Consider the following 24247-nt stretch of genomic DNA (forward strand, 5'->3'; position numbering starts at 1 on the left):
AGCTCAGCGCGCTTCAGCGTTCAGAGTTCAATTCCAACGCCACCTTTGAGGAGGTTGTACGTTCTTTCCGTAAACTGCGTGGGTTTCCTCCAGGTGCTCCAGCTTCCTCCCAGAGTCCAAAGATGTGTTGATTGCAAAATGTCCTGAGATTAGGCTCGGGTTAAATAGATAGACTGATAGGCAGTGTGGCTTACTGGGCCTGAAGGTCCTGTTCCGTGCTGGACCTCTAAAGAAATAAAATTAAATAAACGATTCGCCGGGGTGTTCCCTGGATTTGAGAGCATTAGCTTTAAGAGAAGTTGGACAAACTTGGGCTGTTTTATCTGGAGGCTGAGGGGACACCTGATAGAAGTTTCTCACACTACGAGAGGAATAGATAGGATAGGTAGTCAAGAGTCTTTATCGCAGGGTGGGTGGAATTGTCAAACACTGGAGGGCGTAGGTTTAAGGTGAGAGGGGGAAAGATGATTGAAGATCTGCGAGTCAAGTGTTTTTACACAGAGAGTGGTAGGGTGCCTGGGGAGGTGGTGCCAGGGCATGTGGTGGAAGGAGATACAATAGCAATGTTTAAGAGGCTTTTGGACAGGCAGGGAATGGAGGGGTATCGATCACGTCTCAGTAGGTGGGAGTAGTTTAATTTGGCATCATTGTTGGCACAGTCACAATGGGTCAAAGGACCTGTGTTGTATGGGTCTATGTTCATTGTTCTAAGCTAAATCATGGAAGCAGTATCCTGGAGTCAGAATCAAATGCTCCCACAGACATCGGTCCAGAAACATCCAGTGACAAATGGGGACGGACACTTACCCAGTTGAAGGGCAGGAGCAGGCTCCATGGATAACCTGGCCATTAACAAAGAGAGAGTCAACAAGAAGTGCCAGCTGGACGGTCCATCTCGGCTACATCCAGAGCCTAGACATCAGCCAACATATTTACGCGGTATGAAGGAGCAACTGAGAGCAGTGGGTGCTCAAGTCTCCGGGACCTGGCAACATCCTAATGCGGTGATCATAGAACAGCACAGTGCAGGCCCTTCAGCCCACAAAGTTGTGCTGGCCTTTTAACCTACTCCAAGATCATTCTAATGCTTCCCTCCCACATAGCCCTCCATTTTTCTATCATCTATGTACTTATCTAAGAGTCTCCTAAATGTATCTGCCTCGACCACCACCCTGGCAGTGCATTCCACGCACCCACCACTCTCTGTGTAAACCTACCTCTGACACCCCCCATACCTCCTTCCAATCACTTTGATTGTATGCCCCCTCATATAAGCCATTTCCACCCTGGGAAAAAGGCGCTGACTGTCCACTCAGTCAATGCCTTAATTATCAACATATACACCTCTATCAAGTCGCTTCGCCTCCTCCTTCACTCCAGAGAGAGAAGCCCTAGCTCACTCGACTTTTTCTCATAGGACCTGCTCTCTAATCCAGGCAGCATCCTGGTAAATCTCCTCTGCCTCAACATCCTTCCTATAATGAGGTGACCAGAACTGAACACAATAACACTCCCCGGTAACTTCAACGTTGAGCCAAACATGGGCAAACAGGATGAGGTGCAGAGGTATGGTGAGAACAACTGTCCTTGGCATGTAGGCTGCAAACAACCCTACCTGGTGTTCCAGGGCTGGGTGTGTCTGCACCTTTGTCATCCCCTGCCCCGACACTCCCTCTCTGCCACCTGTCCCACACCTGCCCCCGCGCGGTGTTCCACCCTCGCCACTCCCAACATCCTTTGCACCTGCCAGATTTACAAACTTGCTCTCCACTCCACGTCGACAAACACAGTACTGTGCAAAAGTCTAAACGTTTTAGGCACCCTAGCTATATACGTATATGTGCCTAAGACTTTTGCACAATACTATATATAATCACCTGTGTACATGTAATTGTTCATTGTGTTTTTCATCACTTACAGTTGCCTCTGTATTTTTCTGGAAACTTCTTGGTGGGTGTCACATTACCTCAGCACAGCTATTTTATTGGTTAACGTTATCAATGGAATTCCTGTCATGTGTAGAGAAGAGTCTTTCTCATTCCTGTTCTTCCCTTTGCCTTTCCCCGCTCTCTTCCCTATGCCTCTCGCTCAGCCTCTTCTCCTTTACTCTTCTTCGCTCTTGTAACTCTTAATAAAACTATCGTAAGCAGTAAGTTTTACGCCTCATTGTTGACTTCTGGATTGCAAATGCATTAGGACTCAACAGGGCTGGTTGGTGGCAAGTACTATTCATGCCTCTTACGGGGTTTATCCTGCCAGAGAGAGTCCAGGTACCTGCCTTTGATATCCCACAAGTACTGTGGCTGTAAAATGTTTGGTCTCTTCACCCACTTCCTGCCTCCCAATGTTTTCCCAGCCTTTGAGGCGCACTCCAGGAGGGTAGTGGAATATTCTGCATTTGTTTGTTATACCAAGACTCAGGAGGGTTCAACAATGTTCCGGGACAGAGCAGCACACTCACCCTTCCCTTGCCTGTTGGCTCTCTCCCAGCAGTTACTCACCCACCCAACCCCGACAGCTCTGAAGATCTGCAGCCCAGAGGACCGGAGCGACGAGCACACGGGAAACCCTCCACCGGCACCTTCCCCACTGAGTCGCCCTCCCTTCGTCATCAGTGAATCGAGATCACAGTGGCAGCACCGCTATGAGCCACAGTTCTGGAGGGTGGCGGCAACAACCTCGCCCTCAACATCAGTGAGACCAAGAAATTGATTGTGGACTTCGGGAAGGGTAAGTTGCCCAGAGCACCACTCCCTCCGCGCATTGCCCACGGGATGAGAAAGTGGCTCACCTCTTTACAGGCTGTGGGTTTGTAAAGAGGAAGTTGTAAGTGGCCTGTGCCACGGCAACAGAGGACTCTCTGATCTACAGGCTGATCCCAGAGACGGACATGGAGCGCGGCCGGGAGATCATCGGCTCGGCAAGAGACACCCTTTGGTCTGTGTGCAGCTTGTTGCCCTGCCGGCACATCGAGATGTCCGTGGAAGAATGCTGCCGATTGGTGCATTCCACGCTGTAGGAGTACGTTCGCACGGTTCCATTTAATGCTGGAGAATGTGTACAGTACACAGCCTGAAATTCTTACTCTTCACAGACATCCACGAAACAAAAAAACCCATAGAATGAATGATAAAAACATCAGAACCCTAAACTCTACCCCCCCTCCGCTCACACGCAACAGGAGCATTGAACCCCCACTTGCACTAGTAGAAGCACCCGCCCCCACCACCACCTAGCAAGCAATAGCAAAAGCCCCCCCAAAGAGAACTTGATGTAGAGTCCCATCAGAAACTGTAGTCCATATCCCAGCACTTTGGTGTCTCAGAGAGACTGTCTCTCTCCATCGAGGGAGAGAGAGGTCTCTCCCGTAGCAACGAGAACGAGAGACCAGCAACTCAGTGTTCCGATATTACAACCTTACGTGTCGCTGGAGAACGCACCGAAACTTGATGCGGCCACCTTAAAGGCTCGGTGGGGAGGGACCACAGTACAGGGTTCTTCCTGCGACTGGGCAGGGAGGGGGCAGGTTGGCTGAGGAAGCCCCTTAGTTCTTGCATTAGATTACCACCCCCAGGAGGCCACCTGAGAGGCAAGAGTCCTCTTGGTTTTAAGAAATGTAATAGAACACTACGCCTTGTCTATGAATGTAAAAATGACAAGGCATTGCACTTGTAAGTAACTTTTTATTATGAATAAAGTTTATTTTGATATTAAAAATGTTTATGGCCCTCATGCCTGTAAAGAGTTTGTACGTTCACCCCGTGCCCAGTTACCTTCCACAGTCCAAAGACATACTGGTTGGGAGGTTAACTGGTCAGTGTAAATTGTCCTGTGATTAGGCAAGGGTTAAATTGGGGATAGCTGCGTGGCGTGGCTCAAAGGGCCAGAAGGGCCTATTCTGCACCGTATCTCAATAAAAATAGTAAGGTCACCCCCCAGCCTCCTGTGCCCTAGAGGAAAAATGCCCCAGCCTATCCTGATAACTTAATCCCAGTGGTTCCAATAGCCCACAAAACTTCTGTGTGTGTTCCAGCATAATGACATCTTTCCTTTAGCAGCGCAATATTGAGGGCACAGATGAGTGTTCGGGAGGGAAGCTGAGACGAGAGGAGAGATACATTTTGCTGGAATTATGATACCCTCATCCCCCCCCTCCCCAACAGATGATATCGGAAAAGGGGAGAAAATCTTGCATGTAGTAAGCAAATTTGCTGCGTTCTTGCCAAGAGCACACATGTGGGATAAAAGTCAGAGTAACCCTATCAATGTGTTGGCCTGTGCTGTCCTCTCCTCCCCTTCCCCCACACTTCCCCATGGCCACTGTCCCACTCCGAGTCCTTTCCTTTCCCCAGCACATCTGGTCATCGTTTGTCTCGTAACCAGTGCGCAGTGAGGCAGTTCTCCCGGGTGTAGGGCTGACGGGAAGGTTGGTGTGTGTAATGATTGCTATAAATTGCAACCAGTCCCCTGCCAAATCATAAAATGCCCAGCCACTCCCTGGGAGAGATTGTAAACCTTTTGCAGATGTGCAGATCCGTGTCTCACACTGAGTCTGGTATTTCTTTTGTTTGGATTCTCTGACAGGCTTTTCACATTCTTACAATTTCAAACAAAATAAAACCATTTTCCCCAGGCACGCAATGTTTAAAGTTTGCTATAGTTATTTACCACTGTGAGATATCCTTTCTCTAAGTCTCTGTGACTTCCAACTTTAGGATTTTGTTGAACCATTGAATGTTCAACTTTAATTACAACAACTCATCCCACCGTCCTGACCCCTAACAGGCAAATCGTTCCACAGGCACTGATGTGGGGTACAGTACCACTGGAAATGAACAGGGCCACAGCATTACAGACACTGACCTGGGTACAGTACTACAGGAAATTATCTGGTATACAGTACTACAGGAACTCAACTGAGGTACTGTACTAAAGGCACTGTCCTGTGGTACAGTACTACAGGAACTGACCTGGGGTACAGTACTACAGGAACTGGCCATGCTGGAGTCTAGCGGTACCGTGTCTGGTCAATCTGGTCATTATTTACTGCCCGTCAATGCGATGACCTTTGGAGAAACTGTGTGAATGAAGTGCAGAGAGATGTTGACCGACAACCGACCCACCTCAGACTGTACCCCTGGGCCCTCGAGGTACCTCTCAACAACACTCACAGTGTCCAGATGTGAAACTCATCAAGACAGCTCTGATCAGATATCAACCAACTCTCCATAAGTCACAGACATTTTGGGAAAGTGGCCAGGAGAGGTGTAAGTAAGGACAGCGCTAGAGTTCCCGCACACTTCCTGCAGATGTTGGATGGGCTGATTCAGCATCAGACTCCCTGAGTCGTTTGGTTACCTGACACCAGTGGTGTTTTAAATTTAATTTTATCACAATAGTACAGAATTTATCATTGGAGCATAGATTTTTTCAGTTCAGTACAAATGCATCCCACATGGAACACTGGATTCCTCAGCAGGTCAGGCGTCATCTATGTCAATGAATAAACAGTTGACCTTTCGGGCCAAGGCCCTCCATCGGGGCTCATGATGCATCCTGTGGGAGCAAAGCAACAGGTTTATGGTTGTAGACGCTTGGGTAAAAGTGGGATATACGATGCACTCTGAGATACTGAAGTACCTGCTGTCTGCGTGGAGTTTGCATGCTCTCCTGGTGCATGCGTGAGCTTCCTCTGGTGCTCCAGTTTCCTCCCATACCCCAAAGATACGCAGGTTCAGTCAACTGAGTCCTCAAAATGACCTGGAGGAGATCAGATTAGATTATTAGATTATGAGGACACCCAGTCCTCTTTTATTGTCATTTAGTAATGCATGCATTAAGAAATGATACAATATTCCTCTGGTGTGATATCACAGAAACAGACCAAGACTGAAGAACTAACAAAAACCACATAATTATAACATATGGTTACAACAGTGCAACAATACCATAACTTGATGAAGAACAGGCCATGGCACAGTAAAAAAGTTCAAAGTCTCTCGGAAGTCCCACATCTCACGCAGACGGGAGAAGGAAGAGAACTCTTCCTGCCATGCCCGACCACAGTCCGACTCTGAGTCGTCCGAAAACTTCGAGCTCTGATCAGCCCTCCGACACCAAGTACCAAGCACCACCTCTATCCGAATGCTTCGACCTCAGCCTCGCTCGCCAGCAGCTGGCAAAGCCGGGGATTTTGGGGCCTTCCCTCCGGAGATTCTCGATCGGACAGTAGCAGTGGCAGCAAACTGGGCATTTCAGAGATTTCTCCAGATGTTCCTCTGTGCTTTCACCTCCATCTCCATCAAGATGGGCTTCATGGATGGTAGCGCATTACATTCAGTACTCGCGAGGTGGTCTTCACAAAGAGCCTTGGCCTGGAGCGTCCACATTTTATTCCCCTCCACAGATGGTGCCAAAACTGCCAGTAGAGCCCATGACTCGTGGCACCGGAAACGTGGGTTCAGTCCTGACTACAGACCCCATCGGAGTGGCACTCCCTCCAGGCTCTCCATCTTTCTCCCATATCCCACGGACAATCAGGTTGCTAGGTTATTTGTCAGTATAAAAATTGTCCCTGCGTGTAGGTGAGTGAGAGAATCATAGAATGTAAAACAATACGGAGCAATGCACACTCTTCAGCCCACCATGTTGTGCTGACCTTTTAACCTATTCCATGATCAGTCTGACCTTTCCCTCCCACACAGTCCTGTATTTATCTTTCATCCATGTGCCTATCTAAGAGTGTTCTAAATGTCCCTGATCTACCTGCCCCTACCACCAGATATTCAAGATGTCACTAATTGTATAATGTAGTAGAATTGGGCCATTCGGCCCATTAAGTCTGCTCTGCCATTCAATCACGGCTGATTTATTTTTCCCTTTCATCTCCGTGCTCCTGCCTTCCTCCCGTAACCTCCGACATCCTAACTAATCAAGTAGCTATCAACCTCTGCTTTAAACGTATTCAGTAAAGGAGACTACAGAGTGAGAAACGCACACACACGAGCTGGAGGAACTCAGCAGTTTGGGCACCATCTATGGAGGAGAACAAACTGTCGATGTATCGGGCCAAGACTCTTCATGCGGACCACCTTGTGAGTAATGAATGTAATGCACTACTTTGGGAAAGTTGCTGCCTCGCCTGAAAGGACCCCTTGGGTCCCCGGACCTATCGACATTCAGACCTTTTCGGTTCCTGGATGGTGAGAAGGACTGAGGTAAATGGGTAGTTGATACATCACACTGCTGTGGGAAGGAGCAGGGCTGGCGAAGTGCAAAGTGTGAAGCTGGCAGTTGTGGAGGGAACACTCCGGAGAACACAGAACATAGAAATCTACAGCACATTACAGGCCCTTCGGCCCACAATGTTGTGCTGACCATGTAACCTACTCTAGAAACTGCCTAGAATTTCCCTAGCGCACAGCCCTCTATTTTTCTAAACTCCATGTACCTATCCAAGAGGCTCTTAAAAGACCCTAATGTATCGGCTTTTACCACCACCGCCGGCAGCCCATTCCACGCACCCACCACTCTGTAGTGAAAATCTTACCTCTGACATCTCCTCGGCACCTATTTCCAAGCACCTTAAAACTATGCCCTCTCGTGTTAGCCATTTCAGCCCTGGGAAAAAGCCTCTGGCTATCCACACGATCAATGCCCCTCATCATCTTATACACCTCTATCAGGTCACCTCTCATCCTCTGTTGCTCCAAGGAGAAAAGGCCAAGTTCACACAACAGATTCTCATAAGGTACGCCCTCCAATCCAGGCAACATCCTTGTAAGTCTCCTCTGCGCTCTCTGTATAGTATCCACATCCTTCCTGTAGTGAGGTGAGCAGAACCGAACATGGTACTCTAGGTTGAGTCTGACCAACGTCTTATATAGCTGTAACATTACCTCATGGCTCTTGAACTCAATCCCATGGTTGATGAATGCTAACACACCATACGCCTTCTTAACAACATTGTCAACCTGCACAGCAGTTTTGAGTGTCCTATGGACCCGGACCCCAAACATTTTCCAGATCCTCCACACTGCCAAGAGCACTACATTAATATTATATCCTGTCTTCAAATTGACGCTACCAAAATTAACCACTTCACACTTATCTGCATTGAAATCTATCTGGCACTTCTCAGCCCAGTTCTACATCTTATCAATGGCCCGCTGTAACCTCTGACAATCCTCCAGACTATCCACAACAGCCCCAACCTTTGTGCCATCAGCAAACTTACTAACCCACTCTTCTACTTCTTCATCCAGGTCATTTATAAAAATCACAAAGAGGAGGGGTCCCAGAACAGATTCCTGTGGAACACCACTGGTCACCAACCTCCATGCAGAATACAAACCATCTACAACCACCCTTTGCCTTCAGTGGGCAAGCCAATTCTGGATCCACAAAGCAAAGTCTCCTTGGATCCCATGCCTCCTTACTTTCTGAAGGAGGCTTGCAAGGGGGAATGTTATCAAATGCCTTACTGAAATCCATATACACTACACCCACTATGGAGACCCTTTCGAAGGAAGAGTTTTGCTGAACCCGACACTACAGAACATTTTATGTGCTAAAGATCTCAAAGGACAATTCCATATTTATAATACATCCACAATGGTTCCTTTGAACTACACACAAACTTCACACCTCCTGCATCGTGCCCATGCCACAGATACCTAAGTGCATTTTAATCAGTGTTATCTGGTCTTCCCATTAACTGTGATTCACGGCTTTTATTAACCATTGTTTGGAGCTGCATTTTAAACTTAACCTACACTATATTCAGATCTGAAGATTGGTCATTGAAGTTAGCTGCTGAAGTTATTTGCTATATGTCCTAACCCCAAAAATGCTCTAACAGTATCTATTTAATTAATTTATCTATCTGTTTATTTATGATTAATGATAAATAAAATAAATTCTATTGTATTTCTTTTTTCCCTGTAAATGCCTACAAGAAAATGAATCTCAGGGTTGTATATGGTTACATATAAGTACTTTGACTTTGACCATTGTGGAGCCATTGGAGTCTCTGGACTACAACACTCAGCTTACCTTTCCCCTGTGTATCACGAACTAGGGCATTGCAACAGGAACATTTCCCCGGTGAAAAACTTGTCAAAAACACATGGAGAACTTCTTGTCTGCAGCAAGATGGAGTGCTGTGTTCAATCCAGATGAGTGCATTTTCTTTCTGACAACATAAAATGGCTCTCCCTTTTGAATACAAATCTCTGCTGCAGGAAGTAGTTGGCGAGCTGCTGATTGAATTTTGAACAAAAGCCAAATATAGTATTGCATTATATTTAATTAGTGACACAGTTCACTCCACATTCAGGCCCTGTTCTGGTGAACATAAGATTTCAATGTGCCACAGTTGACCTCTTTTAGATGACACCAGATACTTCTCCACCGACAACTCCCCCAACCCGGAATTCCGGCTGGAATTGTGCTTACATTCCACAGGATGTCAGTCTTCTTCCGAGCACCTTAAAGAAAGTCTATACATTTGCACAGCACATCATGGCAACTCTAAGCAGCACACTTAACACAAGTTGCTTTGAAGTGCGGCCACTGTTGTTAGGCTGGCAAACCTACCAGCCCAGCAAGAACAAAGTCCCCCAAACAGCAGGTGGATAAAGCATCGGGTTACATTTGTGTGAGAGTGAGTGTGAGTGTGCGTGTGTGTGTGTGTGTGTGTGTGTGTGTGTGTTCGGGCATCCCTGATAACACAGCGGATCCTCCCTAATTGCGTTGGTGACCTTCTCACAAGGAATTTGAACTGAACACAAAGCGATGAATTGGGTCAAGGGGACATCTTTAGTGTAATTTCTGTATCTGGGCAGACATAAAATACTGCTGCTGCTTGAAGTGTAGATTAAACACAATATGCTGGAAATGCCTCTCAGCCCATGCAGTATCTGTGGAGAGAGAAACTGAACTTCAGGTTAATAATTATGTGCTCGTACACTTTTGAGCTCAACCGAGAGGTCTCTCAATCTACATTGGGTCCCACCAATGTAGAGGAGGCTGTTCTGGGAGCATTTGTTACATAAATGAGCTGGACAGACTCGCAGGTGAAGTGTTGCCTCACTGGGAGGACTGTTTCGGGCCCTATATGATGGTGAGGGAGAAGTCTTAGGAGCCGGTGTAGCACTTGTCCCACTTGCAGAGATCAGTGCCAATAGGGAGATCAGTGGGGAGGAACAAGTGGGAAAGGGGCTCACGAGGAGAGTGGTCCCTATGGAAAGTGGGGAGTGGTGGAGAGGGGAAGGTATGTTTAGTGGTGGGGTCCCATTGGAGATGGCAGAAGTTATTGAGAATGACGTGCTCGATATGGAGGCTCGTGGGATGGAAGGTAAGGACACGAGGGACTCACTCCCTGTTATGACAGCAGGAGGCTGAGGTGAGGGCAGATGTGTGGGAAATGCAGGAGATGCGGGGGAGGGCAGCACCAAGGAAAGCTTTCTTTGAAAAATGAGGACAGCTCGGATGTTGTAGCATGTAAAGCCTCATCCTGAGTTTTTTAGAGTATCCTCAGTGAGACTTGGATGCACAATGAATAGTTAAATAAGTTGTGATATAACTAATCAATTTTATTTTCAGAGGAGATCTACAATAAATCCTGACTTAAGCATAAACTGCTTCCAAGTGTCACATTTTTAAACCATTGTCTCATCAGAGTTGAATATTTCTTGGCAATCGGGCTATCTGTTTATCAAGAATAAAACTGTATATTTGCAACATGTGGTGCTTGCATTCTCTCTCTGTGAATGCCTTTAGCTCACACACTAGCACATTAGAGAAATATTAACATTCCTTTGTACTGTAGACTGGAGACACCTCAGAAGCTCATCCAACCATAACTATGGTCAAAGTTCCAATGGACTAAATCACATCCCATTCAGTAGAATTGCAATGGACCAAATCATATTGTGCTCAATAGAATTCCAGAGGACTAATTCACTTCCTAGTCTATCTAACCCATCCGGTTTGGCTCTCTCATGTGCCCAAAAATCAGTGCTGAACACAGTCCAGAACAAGCAGGGAGAGGAATCTTTGCTTAGAAATCAGTCAGTGTTAGCCAGTTACTAGGCAGCATGTCCATGACTGTTTAACTCGTAGACCCCCATCCCTGTTGGCTGGTCCACAATCGCACGAATGATTGAATCAGCCTTGAATGATAGCAGGTCTTTCCTTCATGGCCTCTGCCAGTGCGGCATGCGTGAAGGGCGACCGGAATGTGGCGGCCAGAACCAGCTCAGGCAGGGGTTCTCGGGGGGGGGGGGGGGGGAGATGTCCAGAGTGTGAAGGATGTGATGAAATCAAGGTAAGGCAGGAATTGGGAAGTTGAGGGTTGATAGAGTGCATTAGTATTGAATTATTATTGTCACATGTGTTTCATCTTGATACATGAAACACTTGTCTTGCATATTGTTTTTACATTGAGCCGGAATAGAGGAGAACAATACCAACACAGAATAAAGTGTAAAAGTTACTGAAGGAGTGCAGAGCAGGTAAACGATTGTGAGACCAAAAGTCCATCTTATTGTACATGAGGTCTGTGCAAAAGTCTGATTACAGTGGGATAGAAGGTATCCTTGAGCCTGGTGGGACGAGCTTTCAGTCTTTTGTTTTTACTGCCCGGTAAAAGAGGGAAGAATAAAGTATATCTGAGGTGTCAGTCTCAGGTTTGTCAAATTTGGTGGCCAGTGGTGATGTTCACTTCTTGTTTAACACTTTACTGGTAGCCTTGGCGACTTTTGTAGAAATTTTTTTTCTTAGTATCTGACTTGTTCACACGAATAGCCACCATCTGTTTCATATCATGGAGAGCAAATTGACCAAGACGTGGATATTCAGAAAAGCTTTTGACACACATGAGCTTAGTTGGCATCATGTGAACAGTGATTGCATCTCCAGACTTTACAAATTTAGGGCAATCTTCCAACTTCTTGCCAGATCAACGATCAATCTCCTCCTTCAGCTCACTAAACTTGCAGGTAGTGTGAGCAGTATGATAATCCAGTACTGGGGCATAGCCAGAGATACACTCAGTGGCCACTTTATTGGGTCCACCTGTACACCTGCTCATTAATGCAAATATCAGCCAATCCGGTTGCAGCAACTCAATGCATAAAAGAATGCAGACATGATCAGTCCAAACATCAGAATGGGGAAGAAATGTGATCTAAGTGACTTTGACCGTGATTGTTGGTGTCAGACAGGGTGGTTTGAGTATCTCAGAAACTTCAGATCTCCTGGGATTTTCACGCACAAGTCTGTAGAGTTTACAGAAAATGGGATGAAAAACCAAGAAAAACATTCAGTGAATAGCAGTTCTGTGGATGAAAAGACCTTGTTGATGACAGAGGTCAGAGTAGAACAACCAGACTGGTTCAAGCTGACAGGAAGGCGACAGTAACTCAAATAACCAAGTGTTACAACAGTGGTGTGCAGAAAAGCATCCCTGAATGCACAACATGTCAAACCTTGAAATGGATGGGCTACACCAGCAGAAGACCACAAATGTACATTCAGTGGCCACTTTATTAAGTACAGTACATATCTAATAAAGTAGCCATTGAGTGCACAGTATCTGACAGGTGAGGTCTTTGATTATGCAGGCTGCTTTACTGGTGCAGTGAGAACTATAGGCAGGAACCATAGGCTGGCTCCTGTGATAATCTAGTAACCTGTTTCAATGACTATCATCCAGTAGCACTTACATCTACTGTGATGAAGGGCTTTGGGAAGTCAGTCATGAAACATATCAACTCCTGCCTGAGGAGTGACTTGTATCTGCTCCAATTTGCCGACCGTCATGACAGGTCAACGTGAAATGTCATTTCATTGGCTCTTCAATCAACCCTGGAACATCTGGACAGTGAAGATGCATACATCAGGACGTTCTTCGTTGACTACACCTCAGCATTTAACATTTTCATCCCCTCAAAACTAATCAATATGGTCCAAGACCCTGGCCTCAATACCTCCTTGTGTAATTGGATCCTCACTTTCCTCACTTGCAGATCCCAGTCAGTAACGACATTTCCTCCATGATCTCCATCATTACAGGTTTACCACAAGGCTGGGTGCTTAGCCCCCTGCTTTGCTCACTATATACTAATGACTATGAGACCCAGTACAGCTCCAATGCCATATTTAAGTTTGCTGACGACGCCATTGTTGTGGGCTGAACCAAAGGTCGTGACAAATCTGCATAGAGGAGAGAGACTGAAAATCTGGCTGAGTGGAGCCACAACAACGTCAGCAAGACCAAGGAGCTGATTATTGACTTCAGGAGGAAAAAAATTGGAGTCCATGAGCCAGTCCTCATCAGAGGATCAGAGGTGGAGAGAGTCAGTAACTTTAAATTCCTTGGCATGATCATTTCAGATTATCTGTCCTGGCTCCGGCAAGTTAATGCCATTTCAAGGAAAGTATGGCGGTGCCTCTGCTTTCTCAGAAGTTTGCGGAGATTTGGTATGTCATCTGAATCTTTGACAAACCTCTATAGATGCACAATGGAGAGTATCCTGACTGGTTGCATCATGGTCTCTTATGGAAACACCACTGCCCAAGAATGGAAAAGCCTACCAAAAGTGGTGGATCACAGGAAAAATCCCAGTCCCCACCACTGAGCATATCTACAAAGAGCTCTGCCACAAGGAGACAGCATCCATCATCAAGGACCACCTTGCCTTCCAGGCTATGCTCTCTTTTGGCCGCTGCCACCAGGAAGGAGGTAGAGCAGCCTTTCGGACCCACGCCACCAGGTCAGGAAATGTTACGACCCTTCAACCATCAAGCTCCCGAACCAGCGTGGACATCTTCACTCACCACAACACTGAACACAACCTATGGACTCTCTTTCAAGGACTCTACAACTAATGTTCTCAATATTAGTTATTTATTCCTATTATTACTTATTTCTTTTTGTATGTGTGCAATTTGTCAGCCTTTGCTTGTGTGTAGTTTTTCATTGATTCTATTGCTCTTCTACTGTGAATGCCTGCAAGAAGATAAATCACAGAGTAGTATTTGGTGACATATCTGTACTTTGATATTAAATTTGAACGGTGATGTTCTGAGCTGTGTCTACAGCTCCCTGCAACTTCTTGAGGTTGTGTGCAGAGCAGTTGCCGTACCAAGCCTTTATGCATCCAGACAGGATCATTTCTACGGTGCGCTGAGAAAGATGGGTAAGGGCTGACGGGGCCATGCCAATGTTTTTAGGCTCCTGAGGAAGTAGAGGTGACAGTGGGGTGTCCTGGCCATGACATCAATGTGATCTGCCGGGGATCAGCAGAGAAGATTAAATCTGAGGGAGGTTTTTTCAGGCCGGGGATGGGAATGGTGGCTTAGAGTTGCAATTGGCATTTACTGAGCGAGTTTGCCAAACGGGTGCATTGGTTGGCCCGGGCAAAGTGAGCTTTGGATTGCATTCGAGTAAGGAGGAAGCTGGAATTTTATTCTACTTCGTAAGTAGAATGGTTTAATATTAATTGCTTTCAAAACGCCCTTTTTCACCCACGTGAGATATATTTAGAACTACTGTATTTACCAAAATATTCAGAGAAAATAACATCTGACGTTATACCTTAACAGCCCTTTGATCCTCCTAGCTTTTTGTTTATTGTGTTGTCCTGGCGATTAATCTTTTGTTGTAGATGGAGGCAGGACAGTGTGAGGTTTCTGATGTCCCTGTCCCTGCTCCTTCATTGTTCCTCTCAGATCCTTCATTCCTCATCTGATCGGCTGCGGTTTGTTGTAACTATCCAAACCACTCTGACTAACCCTTTCCTTTGGGATTCATTTCCTTAGGAAAGTTCAAATAGTTTTGACTAGCCAGTGATTCAAACAGAAAGTAAGTGTTTAACCCTTTTCTACATGAATTAAATCCAATTTTTGCAAGACAGAAGGGACTTTCATTCAGAGTCACAAACTCATAAACAAGCCCTTTGGCCCATTGACCATAAGACCATATGACGTAGGAGCAAAGTTAGGCCATTTGGCCCATTGAATCTGCTCTGTCATTCCATCATGGCTGATTTTTTTTATCCCTTTCAATCCCATTCTCTTGCCCTCCCATAATCTTTGACACCGTTACTAACCACGAACCTATCTGCTTTAAATATACCCAATGATTTGGCCTTCACAGCCATCTGTGGCAATGAATTCCACGGATTCACCACCAACTGGCTAAAGAAATTCCTCCCTATCGCTGTTCTAAAGGGGTGTCTTTGTATTCTGAGGCTCTGGCCTCTGATTCTACAGTCCCACACTATAGAAAACATCTTCTCTATGTTCAATCACAAACAAGAGAAAAGCTGCAAATGCTGGAAATCGAAGCAACACACAGTAAGTGCTGGAGGAACTCAGCAGGCCAGGCCAGGCCAGGCCACGGCCAGGGAAAAGAGTACAGTCAATGTTTCAGGCTGAGACCCTTCACTCTACCTAGATATCTAAATATCTAAATATTTGATAGGTTTCAATGAGATTCCTTCCTCACTCCCCCCCCACCCACCAATTCTTCTAAACTCCAGCAAATACAAGTCCAAAGCCATTAAATGCTCCTCATATGTTAACACATTAATTCCTGGGATCATTCTTGTGAACCTCCTCAAGACCCCGTCCAATGCCAGCACATCTTTTCTGGCCCAAAACTACTCACAATACTCTACTCCAAATGCAGTCTGACCAATGCCTTATAAGGCCTCAGCATTACGTCCTTGTTTTTATATTCTAGTCCTCTTGAGATGAATGCATTTGCTTTCCTTACCACCAAATCAACTTGCAAGGTAACCTTTAGCGAATCCTGCACAGGGACTCCCAAGTCCCTTGCATGTCTGATTTCTGGATTTGCACCCATTATATAAAATAGTCTACACGTTTATTCCTTCTACCAAAATGCAGACCCTGCTTCCTCAACGCTACCTGCTCCTCCACCTATCTTTGTATTGCCTGCACATTCTGCCATAAAGACATCAAGTCTGTCATCCAAATCGTTAACATATGGTGCAAAAAGAAATGATCCCAATACTGACTCTGGCAGAACACCACTTGTTACCGGCAGCCAATCAGAAAAGTCTCCCTTTATTCTCACTCTTTGCCTCCTGCTAGTCAGCCAATCTTCTGTCCACACTTTTATCTTGTTTAGCAGCCTCATATGGGGCACCTTGTCAAAAACCTTCTGAAAATCCCAAGTAACAACATCCATTGACTCCTTTGTCTGTCCTGCCTGTTAATTTCACAAAGAATTCCAACAGATTTGTCAGGCACGATTTTCCCTTAAGGAATCCATGCTGACTTTGGCCTATTTTATCATGTGCCTCCAAATACCCCAAAACCTCATTCTTAACAATAGACCTCAACTTTTTACCAATCACTGAAGTCAGACTAACTGGCCTATAAATTCCTGTGTTTTGCCTCCCTCCTTTCTGAAAGAGAGAAGTGACATTTGCAATTTACGGGTCCTCCGGAGCCATTCCAGAATCTAGGGATTCGTGAAAGATCATTACTATTGCCTCCACAATCTCTTCAGCCACCTCTTACAGAACCCTGAAGAGTAGTCCTTCTGGTCCAGGTGACTTATCTACCTTAAGATCTTTCAGCCTCCCAAGCATCTGCTCCTTTGTGCAGTAACTACATTCGCTTCTGTCCCCCGGCGTTTTGCAAATCTCTGGCTTTCTGCTCATGTCTTCCACAAAATACTTACTGAGTTTGTCCCCCATTTCTTTGCTCCCCATTACTAACTCTCCAGCATAATTTCCCAGTGGCTGGATATCCATTCTTGCCTCTCTTTTACTCTTTATATTTCTCAAAAATTTTGCTATCCTCTTTTATCTTATTGGATAGCTTAACTTCATATTTCATCTTCAATTTTCTTATTGCTTTTTAGTTGCCTTCTGTTGGTTTCTAAAAGCTTCCCAGTCCTCTAGTTTTCCACTAATATTTGCTCTATTACATTCCCTTTCTTTTTCTTTTATGCTGTCTTTGACTTCCCTTGTCAGCTATGGTTGCCTCATCCTTTCTTTAGAATACTTTTTCTTCTCTGGGATGTATCTATCCTGTGCCTTCCAAATTGCTCCAAGAAATTCCAGCCATTGTTGTTCTGCCATCATCCCTGCTAGTGTTCCCTTCCAATCAACTCTGGCCAGCTCTTTGTTCATGCCTCTGTAGTTCCCTTTACTCCACTGGAGTGGGTCCCTGCAGACCACCAAGCACCCATCTGCACTGATCTCATTTTGTTTTTTTCTGCAAATTATTCATGCATATTAATACATATTAATCTTTGGCAAGACTTACATGTCTAGAAATTGTAAAATGTTAGCACCTATTTTAAGCTCTCTCCCCACAAAATTTGACTTTGCCTTAAGTAAATTGTGCTAGCAATCGTATCGAGGTGAAGGCGACCAAACTTTAAACTGGGTCCAGGCACTTCCATGGCCTCTGCAGTTTAGCACTGAATTGTCAGGCATGCACCTGATGACCTCTATGCAAACAATGCACGTATCTACCTAATTATTGTATTTGCCATTTCGCAGCTCGGATGACACTTTCAATCCTGATGTCTGGTGCAATGTGCTTACACAGAATTTGCATAACCTCTCTGTGACTACATGGGTTTTCCCCAGTGTTCCAGTTACCACCCACATCCCAATGATGTGTATGTGTGTCAGTAGGTTAACTGAGCCCCGTAAACAATCCCTGGCAAGTACGGGAAGCCAAATCGGGGACTGTGGGGAGAATAAAATGGACTCTAACTGGCTGCATCACCACCTGGTATGGTGGTGGTGTGGGGTGGTGGGGTGGTGGGGTGGTGGCTACTGCAAAGGATTGTGGTAAGCTGCAAGGAGTTGTGCACTCAGTCAGCTCCATCACGGGCACCAGCTTCCATAGTGTCCAAGACATCTTCAAGGAGCAATGCCTCAAAAAGGTGGCGTCCATTATTAAGGACCCCCATCACCCAGATCATGACCTTTTCTCATCAGGAAGGAGGTACAGGAGCCTGAAGGCACACACTCAGCATTTCAGGAACAGCTTCTTTCCCTCTGCCATCTGAATTTTAAATGCACATTGAATCCATGACACTACCTGGCTACTCTAATTTCTGTTTTTGCACCGCTTACTTAATATACATATACTTACTGTAGTTTGCAGCTTTTCCCCCCTATATTATTATGTATTGCATTGTACTGCTGTCGCAAAGTTAACAAATTTCACAATGTACGCCAGTGATGTTAACCCTGATTCTGATCCATTGCAAAATGGGTGGCTGATGGTCAGCATGAATTAGTGGGTAGAAGGGCCTGCTTTCTTGCTAGATGATTCCTTGATTCAGTGAGGCAGCCTCAGTCATATCAGCAGTGCATTGTGCTACTCTACACCCTTCCTTGTGAGGTAGAGGAACACCCTGCTGACACCAGGAAATCTGACTGGACAACCTCAGAACATGGTACAGGCCGCCCACTCACCCTCCGTATCAAACTGGCAGGGAGCGTTTACTTCCGCAGTGGCGACACCATTGTCCTTCAGACTTGCATAAGAACCTCAGGACAGGAGAGAAAGAAATGCCTGACAGTGGAGATTTAACTCCTGCTGAGTCACCGAACTGTGTCTAGGTCTCTTTAATGAAGAATGTCTCTATTGAGCTGATCTCTCACAAGCCTGGGTTATGGAGACCTTCCGTAGCAAGACCACACTCTCGTGCCTGGATAGCTCTGTGTCAAGTTCAATGTCTTGCTGGTTCTCAATTTCCCAGCCTCAGGATCTTAATAACCCTATCCTCTTATGAGCAGAAGTGGTTGACACACACCTTATTGTGGATCACGAGAAAAATTCCCTGATGGTAAATGCCACGTTTCCAGGAGGCACCAGTGATGATTTCAGCCTTAGTCTCTGAGGGCCTGTATCCTTGGGGAAAGGGCTATGCCTCTACATCCATGTCTCCTCACCTCTGTCCAACCATAACAGCTGAGTGCAAACAAGTGAAGGATCCGTGAATCTCAGGAATGTGGAGGAACAGGAATTCAGGATGAGTTTTATACTCTGTCGTCAAGTTATTAAGTACACCTGCTCGATAGTGCAAGTATCTAAACAGCCAATCATGTGGCAACAACCCAATATATAAAAGCATGCAGACATGCTCAAGAGGTTCATTTGTTGTTTAGACCGATCAGAATTGTCAGGAAATGTGATCTAAATGGCTTTGACCGCAGAATGATTGTTGGTGCCAGATGGCATGGTTTGAGTATCTCAAAAACTGCTGATATCCTGGGATTTTCACACACAACTGTCTCTAGAGTTTACAGAGAATGGTGTGAAAAACAAAAAAAAAACATTCAGTCAGCAGCGGTTCTGTAGGTGAAAAAGCAGTATTAATGAGAGAGGTCAGAGGAGAATGGCCAGATTGTTTCAAGCTGACGGGAAGGTGACAGTAACTGCATTACATGCACTAATTATAACACAAAATTGAATGAATCTCCGCTCAAATTACTTAAGTGGCTTCTTATGATCTTGTGTATTTTCTGATGAGAGATTCCTTCCCTAAAGATCACCTTCCCCCACCCTGGATTGTGAGCAGATCACCCTGACCATGTTCTGCTTTTTCAGTCCTGGATGGGATGTCCATATCCATCTCCTGCCAGGATCTTTGAAATTGTGGTTCGGGCAGGTGACCTTCCTGGCTCTTCTCTCACTGTCATGCTCTTGATGCCCCTTTGAGAGAATATGGGATCTGTCGCTCTCTGTCCCCTTACTCCTGCTGTGTAGCCTCAACTGGGAAGTGTGCTGTCAAAGAATAACACCAAATGCTGTGCTGTAACATGTCAGGAACACCATGTCCCTCCAGGAATAACACAGGGCCCATGACCCACTTGTCTCACACTGGATTTTGGCCAACTGTGTGCATTGTTATGGTGCGAAAGGGTAGTCTGTTCTAGCACACTACAAATAGCTACATTCCCATCTCTGGGCAATTTAGCATGGCCTGGTAGTACACAGCGGCAGCGATCACAAATCAGGGTTCAATTCCCACTGCTGTCCGTACAGAGCTTGTACATTCTCTCCGTGTCTGGATGGATTTCCTTTGGGTTCGTAAATTGTTGGCATGCTCTCCGTGTCTGGATGGATTTCCTTTGGGTGCGTAAGTTATTGGCATGCTGTGTTGGGGCCAGAAACCTGGCAACACTGGCAGGCTGTCTCCAGCACATTCCTCCCTGGTTTAATTTGACACAAAGGACACATTTCACTGTAATGTTGAAAGGCCTAGTCAGAGTGGATGTGGAAAGGATGTTTCCCATGATGGGGGAGTCTAGGACAAGAGGGCACAGCCTCAGGATAGAGGGGTTTTCCATTTAAAACAGAGATGCGGAGGAATTTCTTTCTCCAGAGAGTGATAAATTCGTGGAGTTTATTATCACAGACGGCTGTGGAGGCCAGGTCATTGGGTTTATTTAAAGCAGAGCTTGATAGGTTTTTGGTTGGGCACGGCATCAAAGGTTACAGGGAGAAGGCCGGGGAGTGGGGCTGAGGAGAGAAAAAAAGGAAATGGTAGAGCAGATTCGATGGGCCAAATGGCCGAATTCTACTCCCATGTCTTATGGTATGCTTTGATGTACATGCGTCAAGTAAAGCTAACCTTTTTCTTTTAACTTTTATATCTTAATCATTACTTAAGTGTTCTTACTTAGCAAACTTACTGTAGCCATTATCGCACAACTTCATCTTATTATGAAAAGGACATGGATACACAAGCAAAGGTAGAAAAAGTTTTACAACGTAGAACATACCACATAGAACACTACAGCACAGTACAGGCCATTCAACTCACAATAACTACCTTTTAAGCTACTCTAAAATTTATTAAAACTCTTCCCTCCTACATGTCCCTCCTTTTTTCTATCATCCATGTGCCTATCTAAGACTTGCTTAAATGCCCCTGATGTATCTGTCTCTGCCACCATTCCTGGCAGGCGTTCAATGTACTCACCACTCTCTGCGTAAAAAAACTTGCCTCTGACATCCCCAGCACAGAATGAACACTGAAAGGTTACACCCTATTGGGAAGGAATGAGTAGACTTTAGTCGAAAATGGAGAAGGAAGGGGTAAGACTTGACCAAGGTTTTCAAAAATAAGCACAGGCTGTAAATATAAGGGGTGGCACAAGGTTTAGCAGAATGCTTTACATTACCAGCGGCCTGGGTTCAATTCCTGCTCTGCCTGTAAGGAGTTTGTACGTTCTCCCCGTGACCGCGTGGGTTTCCTCCGGGTGCTCTGGTTTCCTCTCACAGTCCAAAGAGTACCAGTTGGTAGATTAACTGGTCGTTGTAAATTGTCCCGTGGTTGGGGGGGGAAACGTCGACTCAGACCATGAGAGGCCTGCGTCGGGCATTTTCATGCCTTACAAGGCGCAAATTGGAAGTGGTTAGGCTTGGGTTAAATCGGGGGATTACGGGGAGGCATGGATCGAAGGACCGGAGGGCCTATTCCAAGCTCCATCTCAATAAACGATTCTTTTAAAATCACCAAGTCCAACACGAAATTTGAGAGAAACTTCCTCACTTACAATAATGCGAGAATGTGGAAGGTGTTCTCAGAGGGAGTGGCTGCAGGAAAGATAAAAGCCGTTGTTAATGGAAGTCCGGATAAAGGTGTAAAGGAGGCAAGAAAAGAAGCTGATGCTATCAAAGAAAGGCAGGAAGTTTGTTTTGTGGTTATTCACTGGCAGGGAGCATTGAACATTTAGTGTGGTGAGTTGATTGTAATTCCAAGTAACTCGTCACAGACTAGGAGCAAATCTGGCTCCACTTGGGTTTGAGTGGCTCTGTAGTTGAATATGCAGGGCCAAGAAAGAAGAGACCTTTGCTTAGTAATAGGATCATATTTGAAAGGGCCTATTGCACCAGGACAGGGTGATGGCTAGTACTATTGAAAAGTCACGCACCGCCAACTACAAGGAAATTAAGCCTCCCCCTCGGTGTGTGACACAGGAAGACAGAGCAATAGATGTTTACAAGGCAGCAGGTATAGCAGTGGGACCTGGAGGTGACAGCTGGATTGTAACCTGTCTGCGGCATTGTGTGGGTGAGAATTGACCTGAGAAGAAGGTCATTGTGTTCAGTGATGAGGCTGCACAAGGAGCGGAGAGAGAGAGAAAGAAAATCAGCCCAGGAAACAGGAGCTGTTTCTGCACTCTGCTTTGCATATTCTAACCACTGACCTGCTGCGCCCGTTCTCGTTGACCTACATTCAGGGGTGAAAGCAACCTAGCACGGTCTGCTACCACAGAGTGGTGCTCCAGTTATGATCCGACTGTAACAGGTAACAGATCTGCAGTAACACTCACCATAGAGCTGGACTCCCAGCCACCGAACATCATGCTTCTGGTCCTCAGGCTAGGTGCCCACCACAAGCTGACTTCTCCATCCCACACAATCTGCGGTTCTTGTAGCCCTAATGCTCTGACCACTGGCGGAAGCCATTCGCCACCTTGGCTCTTACATCTGGATCATTCTCCATGAACCTCATCCTCTCGTTTTTCATTTAACACCATTAAAAAGCTGACCTCTTTGACCAAGCCTTTGGATGATTACCTGTGCCTTCATCTCCTTCTGTGGCCCAGTGCCACACCTTGTTTGCTAGCGTGGTCCCTCGAGCTTGTACTGCCATTCACTAATGTGTAAACTCACTGAAACCTCAGCTCCACCTTACCATTTAGCCCAGGTAATCTTCCGCCCTTTTGTCTACCTCAGTCCTGTGCTCCCACAGCCCTTTGCGGAGGAGATTTCCAAAAACTCAGGACCCTGGAACAGAAAGAACTCCATTGGTGGCCTCCATAATGAAGTGTCTTGGGGCAACTTCTGCATCAGAGGTGTGAAATAAATGCATATTGCTTCCTACGAGAGGATTGATGACAGAGGTAATCTGGAAGAATCCAGCATCTCTATTTGGAGCATTTCCAATGTGGAAGCTTAGTGGAAGTGATACCTCACCTACTGGGAGTGCACATATCTCACAACATCTCATGGCCCCTGAACACACCCTCCACAGTCAAGACAACTCACCAGTGCCTCTGCCTTCTGAGGAGGCTGAAGACAGCTGGATTATCCACATCAATTCTTGTGACCTTCTAGTGATGCTGTGCTGAGGAGCATCCTAACTTGGCTGCATTGCTGTGTGGTGTGGAAACTGCACTCTGGCTGATAGGACAGCTCTGCCCAACACTGGCACCAGCCTACCCGCCATCAAGGGCATAGATGCAGAAGGGTGCCGGAGAAAGGCCAGCAATATCATGAAGGATCCCACCTGCCTTGATCATGGTCTGCTTGTCCCACTTCCATCAGGCTGTGCAGGACTAACAGGCTCAGAAAGTTACTTGCCCCAAGCCGTCACGCTGATCAACGTCCCCACTCGTTAACCCACCCCATCACAACCACACCACCTTCTTGTGAGAGCCACCTTATGTACAAATACCCCTGTGCCTTGTGTCCACCCATCAGCCCATGTGCGTAAGCTTAAGCACGAGGAATTCTGCAGATGCTGGAATTCAAGCAACGCACATCAAAGTTGCTGGTGAACACAGCAGGCCAGGCAGTATCTCTAGGAAGAGGCACAGTCGCCGTTTCAGACCGGGACCCTTCGTCAGAACTAACTGAAGGAAGAGCTAGTAAGAGATTTGAAAGTGGGAAGGGGACGGGGAGATCCAAAATGATAGGAGAAGACAGGAGGGGGAGGGATGGAGCCAAGAGCTGGACAGGTGATTGGCAAAGGGGATATGAGAGGATCATGGGACAGGAGGCCCAGGGAGAAGGAAAAGGGGGAGGGGGGGAAAGCCCAGAGGATGGGCAAGGGGTATAGTCAGAGGGACAGAGGGAGAAAATGGAGAGAGAGAGAAAGAAATAATGTGTGTATATAAATAAATAACGGATGGGGTACAAGGGGGAGGTGGGGCATTAGCGGCAGTTAGAGAAGTGAATGTTCATGCCATCAGGTTGGAGGCCACCCAGACGGAATATAAGGTGTTGTTCCTCCAACCTGAGTGTGGCTTCATCTTTACAATAGAGGAGTAAAGCTAATTTTATTCTGTTTCTTTTTATACCATATTGGATCCGGAGTGATGATCACTTTATTCTCCTTTACACTCATGTACTGAAGAGTGACAGTTAACGATCTTGAATACAACAACACAAGGCTGTGGTTTGCACATCTCGGAGCAACCTCCCTTTGCAACCTGCCGGCTGT

At 46.0% G+C, this 24247-nt stretch overlaps 1 long non-coding RNA gene across 1 annotated transcript; it reads right to left on the reverse strand.

Annotated features, from left to right (window-relative positions):
• Positions 1 to 3731: 3731 nt before the first annotated feature.
• LOC140188583 (uncharacterized) lies at positions 3732 to 9318 on the reverse strand. The gene is made up of 3 exons (XR_011883331.1): positions 9055 to 9318; positions 5641 to 5760; positions 3732 to 5556 (listed from the first exon to the last, which is right to left on the reverse strand). It is a non-coding gene; the product is annotated as an uncharacterized lncRNA (long non-coding RNA).
• Positions 9319 to 24247: the final 14929 nt, after the last annotated feature.

The sequence above is a fragment of the Mobula birostris genome, chromosome 27, assembly GCF_030028105.1.
Source record: "Mobula birostris isolate sMobBir1 chromosome 27, sMobBir1.hap1, whole genome shotgun sequence".
Taxonomy (NCBI): domain Eukaryota; kingdom Metazoa; phylum Chordata; class Chondrichthyes; order Myliobatiformes; family Myliobatidae; genus Mobula; species Mobula birostris.